The following is a 10,288-nucleotide window of genomic DNA, read 5'->3' as shown; positions in this document are numbered from 1 at the left end:
GACCTCCCAAAAATAGACCAGAAACATGAGGTTGCACACTTATATACAGACAGAGATGCAATATATTTTTCATATTTCTCCTTTTAGTTTTTTAAATTCCTTTTTATGCCTTTATTTTGACAGTGACTGCCTTCAGAGTCAAAGTACTACCCATGTTCAGTTCACCCACAGGTGTTTTCACTTAACTTGCCTGATTAAACCTGTTTGTCATCACCAGCTGTGCAGACCTGAGTGTATAGCCACCAGTCATCCAGCAGCATTTTGCCCTCCTTTAATTGGTTCATCAGGACGGTACAGTAGTTGGGTGTGCAGATGTCAGTGAATGAGAGTTTTCTCCTCTGTATTTAAGATTTATGGTTGTTTTTAGTTTGTAAGATTGATAACTGGATGTAACGTGAATTTAACAGCCAACTAAGGCAAGCGTTGGTGTAATGTAGCCTTAGCTAATTGGTGCTTTTGCAGCTGCTAGTTAAGTTAGTTAGTCAAACAGTCAACTGTATTTTCATCAGCTAATTACGGTCCCTAAATGTTGGGTTTTATCAATAGTTAAGAGAAGCCATAGTTATTCTGTGTGCTTTAATTTCAGACACTATAACATTACTATATCTGTAACTTTACATACTGTTCAACAACAGAGTCGTATTAATTAATCTGGTAGAGCAGTGGTTCCCAGACTTTTTTTCTTAAGGGATCCCTTTTCTGCCATTGAGTAAACTAACAACCACAGACTAGATGACATATTTTTTCTATTTCATATTCAGTGCGTAACAGTAACAATAACAGGAAGTTGACTTGGTGATTCAGATTAATTTTTGAGTGGGTTATTTCCTGTCAATATTACATGAGAGGTGAGTTTTCTTGTTTGTATTTTTTCATTAACATGCTTCTTACTCTTGACAAAGTCAGCGTTTCTTCTCCCTGACACTTTGCCATTGTTCTATGACTTTTTACAGCATACTTTTCTAATGAAGGACGAGACTGTTCAGCCGAGAGTAAAAACACTGAGATATAAGACTACTGTATATTATGTAAAAAGTCTTCTTACACCTCTTAAAATCAAGAGGATCTTGTGAGAAGCTCTGGTGCTCTGATGTCTACTAGTGGAGGTTCCAGTGTACGAGAGGGTCCCTCGGGCAAAAACAAGTTCCCATCAGTACTAAAACCCTTTTCTCCCACCCACTGTTTTGGTTTGAAGGTGCACATGTTTTTTTTTTCACTCTCACCACACTTACCAACCCTGTTTCCAGCAGCAGCAGGCAGATGTTTTCAGTGAAATAATGCAGACTGCAAGCTGAGGAGCAAAAGGCACATGCAAAGTTAGCAGCTAGCTAGTGAACATACGGGAGACAAAACCAGAGTTAAAAGGAGAGTGAATGTCAGACTATAATTTGCCTGTTGGAAAATGGCTACTTCCAGCAGGATAACGCACCATGTCACAAAGCTCAAATCATCTCACACTGATTTCTTGAACATGACAGTGAGTTCACTGTACTCCAATGGCCTTCACAGTCACCAGATCTCAATCCAACAGAGCACCTCTGGGATGTGGTGGAACAGGATGTTCGCATGGATGTGCAGCCGACAAATCTGCAGCAACTGTGTGATGCTATCATGTCAATAATTACCAAAATCTCTGAGAAATATCACAAAGAATTAAGACAATTTTGAAGGTGAAAGGGCATCCAAACCAGTACTAGGAAGGTATACCTATTAAAACAGCTGGCGAGTGTATTTAGTTGCCCTAGTAGGTGCCTGCGCCCATGTATTGAGGTTGAGACTTCTGAAGTGGCCCTGATTCAATCCCATCATGAGGCCCTTCACTGTATGTTCTTCGCTCTGCTCCCTCCCTGTCTGTCTTGAGCTATCAAATGACTTTTCTATCAAATAAGCACAAAAGCCTCCAAAATATTAAAGGAATATTAAAAATAGTAAAACTAGATTTTAACACAGAGTCTTTCTGAAAGACAGGGCCTCAAGATTACATAAAACTGTAGACACCACTTTAGAGGCTTTAGATTTCAGATTTTGATCGCACTTTAGTGGTGCATTTACCAAAAAAATGTATAATTAATCAAACTGAGCTGACTGCCACACAGACAACCTGGGAACTTCCAGGCAAAGTGTCCAGCTAGTCTAATATAATAAACATAAGACCTGCAGATCTTCTCTCAGGACTCTGTGGACCTGCATAGACTGGCCTCAATTGACATCTCTCTGTTAGTTTTGTTTCACTTTTTAGGGAATAACTTACAACTCTTTCATTCAAATATAACTGCATTTGATTTAGGTGCTTCAGTTCATGCCCTGGTATCGTGTAAGCATGATGCAGCATAGTGAAAAATTCAAATGTAACAGAAACATGTTAATGTTAATATTTGCACGTTTTTTAACCACAAGAGAAAATATCTGCATTGAAAAAAAAAAACAATTTAAGACAGAGGCAGGAGGTAAGAGAAGAATAAGAGTGAAGTCTAAAACAATCTGGCCTCTGAGAAAGTTTATCTGAAGTTGTCAAGTTTCTGAGAAGATGTTTAAAAATGTAGTTGGTTTAATGTGTAGGCTGGCTGGAGGAATTTTTCACATTTTCATTTTATGACATTCAGTGCATTGTCTAACACCCATATAACTGGTTTCAGTCTGTATCTATTTGGTTTGGTATGACAGAGCAGCAGGTTAAGATTCTGTACTTGAACGCAACATCGACCAAAGCTGTGAAGTGGAAGACGATAAAGTTGTCATTAATGTCTTCATCAGTTGAAGGTGTCAACCACAAGTCTGCTGTAAAACAGTAAATGGCATATAGTGTGAAATACAGAATTTCATTTTGGTAGGAAACAAAAGCAAAAGTCTGACTCCTTGTTTTGCTGACTGATAAATTTCCCAGCCCACAACACTATGCCTAACATGGTTTGGCTTGGTTTTGCTCTGGCATGGCAGGGAGGCAGAGATGAAGCCTGTAAGTCAAAACAAATCATTGGGACAAAGCAAATAATACAAACCCCATCATGACTAATAAGCTCCGTTTGATGTGGGCACAATTAAACAGTAAGAGCTGGAGTCACAGTGTTTGACAGCAGTGAGAACATATTAAATTTAATCCTGCAGGACGTGATATTTTGGTCATAAAATCAGCCCAACAAGCTGTAATCACAACGCAGACATTATATCACCCTATAAAGCTGAATTGGCTATCATTTTCTATGAACTGTTGCCTCTTGGATATTGAACAACATCAGCACATTGAAGTCGTATTTGCGTTGACAAGGTGAATGTAATTCAATAGCCAATCAATTTTCATCAAGATAGCTTATTTTCAAAAATCTGTAATAACTCCTGCTTGCATTGAGACATCAACATGAAATCTGAGACCCGTGTTCAGGAGTGTTCACTAAGCTTATGCATTGCGTTTCATCTTTAGGGGCCGCCACAGTTGCAATAAGGTTATATCTCATAATTGGCTAAATGAATTTGTATGAAAATTGGTTTGCATGATCTTGGGTCATGATTATTACCAGATCAATGCATGGATTTGGTAATAATTAATTAAAGTGGGTGTGCCTTATTACAACAGATCTAAAGTTATAGACATTTTACAATCCAAACTTCAAAAAATCAGCCATATATTCCACAGAGCTGAAATTTTTTAAGCATATCTGCTGAATTGTGACACAACTTTATGTCAATGCAACCTGTGGTCAATTCAAAAGTTCATCACTTTTCAAAATATGAAAAATCAATCAGCTTCAAGATCTTCAGTAGTTTTCATTGAAATGCGACTGAAATTAACACAGACATTCTGTAGATCGTCGATATCAAGCGTTTCAAATTGTGATCAGATCAGACGGCGAGTCTGCAGTGATATTTCATATCTTGCTGTAATTTGTACTGTATGTACATTTTCTTTTTCATTGATTAAACATCCCCAAAATATTTGACAAAACACCTGAAACCAGCAGAATGATGAGGGCTTTATTTCAGAATTGTATCACCAAGATTTTGATGTTTGTAAGTGTTTCAACTTGAAACAGACAAAAATGTCCCAGTTTTGCACATCTGATGTGATTGCCTCATTTTGTAAAACAGTGTGTGGAAACCACGTCCCCCCCCTCGCAGCGCAGTCTGTAAGTCACTTTCTCTGGAAATCTAAAGGTCAAGTCACGCTTGCCAACAATGTGGCAACCTCTGCACGATTGTGTTGTGTGTGTCTTGTCAATGCTTGTTATGTTGAGGAGCGATCCATTTGACAAATAAACAGCTGGCAATATGCAAGCAAGACTCTCCTTGTATAGATTCTTGTCTGTATGTGTGTCCTTGATTCATGCCACGTGTTTCCGTGCTTGGCCATTTTTGAACAACTCTAACACACCTCAGACACCTCGTTATTTTGCAGTTTGTAAGAACTCATTGCATCACTGCTTGTGTTGGAATCAGCAAACTCTTAAAGTCACAGAATGCTCATGTGTACAAAGAAAGAAAAACAGCTATAACGTGATATAATATGACAGCATTATCCAATATATTTATGTGACATATGTCGACTCTAACGTAGTTTCTTACAAGCATCCGTATACTTGCAATATACCACTAACAAAAAGTTAAATAAAATAAAATAAAATAAAATATCAAACTTACCTGGAAAGTAGGCGAGATCAGACGGTTGCAGCAGGAGGCGGTGGGAAAAGCTTCAGTCGAGTTGGACAGTTTCCAGCAGACTTCAGGGAACATACAGGAAGAGACACTAACATTTTGTCAGATCACCTGTAGGTTACCTGTAGTTTGCAGTCCATGTTCATGGCTGAAGAAATTAATTGCATTCTTGATCACTGATTGGAGTTAAAATAGAAGAGATGCTGCTGCTGTCACATGATCCTCTGTTCCTTTATCTGCCTTGCAAAGCACTCATGTCATCAGACACAAAATGTGTGCTTGTAATTGCACAACATAAGACTAATATACCCAGTGTTAAATATTACAATCACACAGAACATTAGTATTTTATACAACATCTGGTGTTTGTTGTCAAAATGAATGCGGTCTGCCAAAAATATCAGGATGTCCTGCTGCATCCGGTCGTATTTTGCAGTGTAAGACCCGGTATGCGTTTCTGGCTACTCTGACTCCCAATTCGTTTTGATGGGTGTTTGGAAACTTAAACAAGATTTCCAGATGGTGAAAACTCTGACTGGATGTGCATTAGCATCAAATGACACAGAACTTTTCACAACTAAAGTGAAATTCAGTTTCAGTCTAATGTAGCTTTACTAATATCAATAATAATAGTGATAATAATCAAGGAAAAAGAGCACCGGTATCGGGATAATATCGGCATCAGCAGATATCCAGATTGATGTATGGGAATTGGATTCAAACTGGAAAGAAAATGGATAGGTGCATCTCTAGAAATGAAGTTGATGAGAATGATGAGACTAAACCATACAGTAAATGTGTCATAAACCCAAACTCAACCAAGACCACAAAAGGCTCTGTAGAGACCAAAGGTGTCACTATCATTTTTTTTCATTGTTAATGTAAAAGTATTGATTGTTGCAGATTTATTTAAATTCTGAAGACTCTGCTGGTCTTGGTGAGGATGACGTCTCAGTGGCAATCACTGCAACAGTCAACAAGCGCTCAACTTGACAAAATATAAGTCTGTTGCTGTTTGCTAGTTGCTGTTGTGCAGCAGACTTGTGGTTGACAACTTAAAACGATGACGATATCAGCTTTTTGATCTTTGCCAGCTTTGGTTTATGCATCATTAAAGCGTATACACTTTCCTGTATCTCATGAGTCGGTGTTCACGGCAGTACGCAGCTGTAATGACAGTTACAGTGATGTAACACATGTGACCTTTTGTGGAGCGCCACACAGTGCGTGGTTGAAAGTTTCCTCAAATGATAAGGCAAACCGATTAGATATATTTGTTTCCAAGTGGAAACCATGACTTTTCTGCCAAAGTTGGAACATTTTTCTTGTAGCAAAATCCACAGTCAACATAAATACGTAAGACAAAGTGCATTAAACAAATAATGAAAAAAGCAGGTCATGGAATAAACAAGGGAGTGTGGGCATGTGGTGAACAATTTCCATAACAGCACACATAGGAGTTCCTCTAATGTTGTGGTGTTTCACCTCAGAATGCCAATATAATACAAATAAATGATTGTAAAAGTTGTAATAAAAGTTTCTGAAATACATTAATTTTGTCTATGGCTTTAGACAACAAAGAAAATGGCAAAGGAAAAGAAGACAACTGTCATCTCTATGCATCAGAAAAACAACATCTTTTGTTGTTGTTGTTGTTGAAAAGGGTTTTATATTATTGGGTCAAATGTTAATATATGATGTATTACAGACCTGCCCTGGCCAATGCCCTTGTATTATTCTGTAAACAGTTCCAAAACTACAAATCAGGATTTTACCATTTTCACTAAAACCTTACTCCACAAACACAAACACATTTTCTGTTTTATTCAGTGGCCTTATGTTTGCTATGGGCACTGTTATGTTCTCTAAATTTACAGTTGGAGTCAGTGTGCTTTTTTTCACTGGCTGTTCTGTCGGACACTACAGAGCCACCGTAGTTTAGAAGTGACCTGTGGCTAGTGCTATTAGCTCTGTGCTCTTTAGCTGTTAAATATTTTAAAAAGCACAAAAACAGCGGAACCTCTGGAGGAATAAACACCCCAAGTCTCGTCAGATTCTGTTCTGATGTGATGCTCTTAACTTCACGAACACACAGATGTGCAGAGAGGAAATAACTGAAATAAAGGGAGTCTGCTGAGTGAACTCAGACACACACCCTCAGTGCTGTGTGAGGCGTAAATTTGCTTCAGTTTCTGTGCAAACGTGCCAACATTGACCCTTAAGAAGCACCCAGCTTTGGGAAATTCAAATACTGGACCATTTTAAATTAAAAAGTATAAAAAAAATACTGAAATGTTGATGTACCGTGCAACACTAGACTGGTGCTGATTTCTTACCCTGGCTGCCGCTTACATAATGTGAAACCATTTGACATTTGACATTGACACATTTTAATTTGAAAGCCTTATGTGTTTGAGGTAGTGTGTCCCCTCAGCAGGAGTTTTTGGCAAAGACAGTTGGACTGCAGGGGTGAGAAGGACACTGTCACATGCAAATTTTGTAAACGTTGTCCAAACTAATAGAGACTGACTTCTTGATGTGCACCACAATACATCACCTTAATACAGCATCTATGTATCGGATCAGAGATCTTGCAATCTATTGATTGTCCGAGAATTTCTAAATGTAAGTTAGTTGCTTGAACAACAACAAGAGCATTGCTCACAACAACCTTACAGCAATTAGATTTTTTGCATGCCATACCTGCTTTGCCTTGTTTCCACCCAGATTTAGCAATGAAAGCCTGATTGTCTTCAGTCTCTATTATGTTTAGATAGACCTACTTACTTGTGAGTCTAAATTAAAAGAGCAATGTCTGTATTTTTGACGGTATTGAAAGTCATACCTTTCTAAATACTGTGGTATACCATAATATCTTGATAAAGCCTAGTTGTGATGTGTATCACATCACAGGTGCATGTGCATGTTTGTGTACATGCACGAGACAAGCTAAACTGAGACTCATTCACTCCAAGCTCCGTACAAAAGATTCACTGGATTCCTTTAACCAAGCTTTTTTATGTTCACTGCCTCAGGAGAAACTGGTTTGATGCTCTTACAATGGAGGAAAGAGTTGGAGTATTTTTGTCTGACACCAGGGAATAGGATTTGCATTTTGTGTAACATTAAGCAATAAAAGTTTCCTCTTACCTAACCATGCTGTGTTTTGCCTAAACAATACCTGTTTAAATAATTTTTACATGATATTTATGTTTACCATCTGTTACGTGCCACAGTGTCTGTGTGGTGCTGTGCTCTCCTGTGCTCAGGTTCTCCCCCTCCCCCCTTGCAAGTTGCAGTGATTGGCATCAGGTGCAGCTGCTCTGCAATCAGGACCTGGTGCTTAAAAACCTGGAGAGTGCAGTTAATCAGGGCCAGTTGGCCATTCTAGCAGACTACAGTCTGCTAGTTAGAACCTTTGTTTACATTTTTGTCTCAGTTCTCCTTCCTTCCTTTTTCTCCTGGGTAAATTTATTTAATGTTGCAGCCCTCATCCCCTAGCCCAGCTTGGGGTCATAACACCATCCTTTAAATGTACAACAGTCAATCCAAACACTGAACAAACTTCAAATCTTGCTGAACTAAGCAGTCAGGTCTGTAATGCCTCTTTACTCAGCATTTTCTCAGTGAGAGGGCTGACCTTTCTATTCACATTTAGACAGTCGGGAAATTGAAATTCAGTGGTTCCCCTTGCTTGGCAGACAGATGGGTCTTCAAGAGGTTGGTCTAGTACCCTGCATGCCAATAATAGCATGGATTGGTTTATTGAGAAAGGGCTGCACTGCCAGTCATGAGGAACCAACATGAGGGTGATTTCTTACCTTGTTTCCTTTTTTCTGTTCAATCCGTTAAGCATAGTTTTGTTTTTGAACCAACACAGAAAGTCTTTAAGTTTCATCTTAACTGGAAAATGAGGAGAAAGTCTGTTTCTTTATGCAAGGGTTAAATAAAAATTAGTCCTGGGACGGTTTTCCAAAGATATTTTAGACTGGTCTGTAGTATTGATCCAGTTTCCCATGTTACTCTAATGCAAATTGGATTGATTCACAAAAATATAGATGACATTACAGGTGAACAGGGTAAAAAGATATAACTGATATCAATGTTTCTTGCATGAAGGCAATTACTTTTTGCATTAGAAAGTTTCTGAAATTCTGTGTTGAAATCTGCAAATGACTAATTTGCAGAAATCTTCTGAACAGATATCTGAACACTGGATAAAACCAGGTTGATAATTCTTGTTTCATTTTATTGACATATTAGAATAAAAAAAACATTTGGATTTTTGGATATATTATATTATTTTATACAAAACACCATACTATTAGAAATATAATTATTTATAAATCAGGGTATGAATGATATATAAACAAACCCCTCTGTAAAAACTATATACATATGATTAAAACTGAAACCTTTCATGTACATGTGCAAATATGTAAACTGCCCGGCCAAAAAAACCAAAAAACAGAAGTCACCACTTTGATCCTTGATTTAACTAGTCAAATAGATAAAAGCCTTCCACTGGATAATTACTGCAGTGATTAATATGTTTCAGCCGACAACTAATTATTTAACTGTTATTTAACAACCATGTCAGAAGACATATCCTGTGGTTGTAGAAAAGATGTTACTCTGTTTCGTAAGGGTCAAATTATTGGTCTGCATCAAGTAAAGAAAACAATTAAGGAGATTGATGAAACTATTAGAATTTAGTTAAAAAACTGTCCAATGCATTATTCATTTATTATTAAGAACAATTAAACATTTTATGAAATCAAATCACAAAAAATCAACAGCAGAACTCACAGCTATGTTTAAAGTGAGAGTATTTCCATCTGCCTAATGTGAAGAGAATTCAAGGGATTGGGACTAAACAGCTGTGTCGCCTTAAGAAAACCACTTATCAGTGAGGCTAATTGGAAAACAAGGGAGCATAAAGACTGGACTCTGGAGCGATGGAAAAAAGTCATGTGGTCTGATGAGTCCAGATTTACCCTGTTCCAGAGTGATGGGGGCATCAGGGTAAGAAGAGAGGCAGATGACGTGATGCTCCCATCATGCCTTGTGCCTAAAATACAAGCCTGTGGGGGCAGTGTTGTGATCTGAGGTTGCTTCAGTTGGTCAGGTCGAGGTTCAGCAACGTTATGTGTCAAAAAAATGAGGTCAGCTGACTACCTGAATATGAGCAGGTTTTTACATCAGTGGATTTTTTTTCTTCCCTAATGATACGGGCATATTCCAGGATGACAATGCCAGGATTCATCAGGCTGAAACTGTGAAACAGTGATTTGGGGAGCATGAGACATCATTTTCACACCTGGATTGGCCAGAACAGAGTCCAGAACTTAACTCCATTGAGAATCTTTAGGATGTGCTGGAGAAGACTTTACACAGCGTTTCCATTCTTCCATCATCAACACAAGATCTTGGTGAGAAATTTATGCAAGTTTGGACAGAAATAAATGTGACATTGCATAAACTTTTCGAAACAATATCATGGCAAATGTGTGCCATAATCAAAGCTAAAGGCGGTCCAACAAAATATTAGTGACTATTTTTTGGCCAGGCAGTGTATATAATATGTATTTTGCACGTTTTCTTTTCACTAGTCTGAAGAGGACATGCTATGAAAGTAAAA

This window comes from Lutjanus erythropterus, chromosome 10 (genome assembly GCF_056507025.1).
Source record: "Lutjanus erythropterus isolate fLutEry1 chromosome 10, fLutEry1.hap2, whole genome shotgun sequence".
Classification (NCBI taxonomy): Eukaryota; Metazoa; Chordata; class Actinopteri; order Lutjaniformes; family Lutjanidae; genus Lutjanus; species Lutjanus erythropterus.
The sequence above is the reverse complement of the archived record's forward strand: the minus strand, read 5'-3'. Positions refer to the sequence as shown.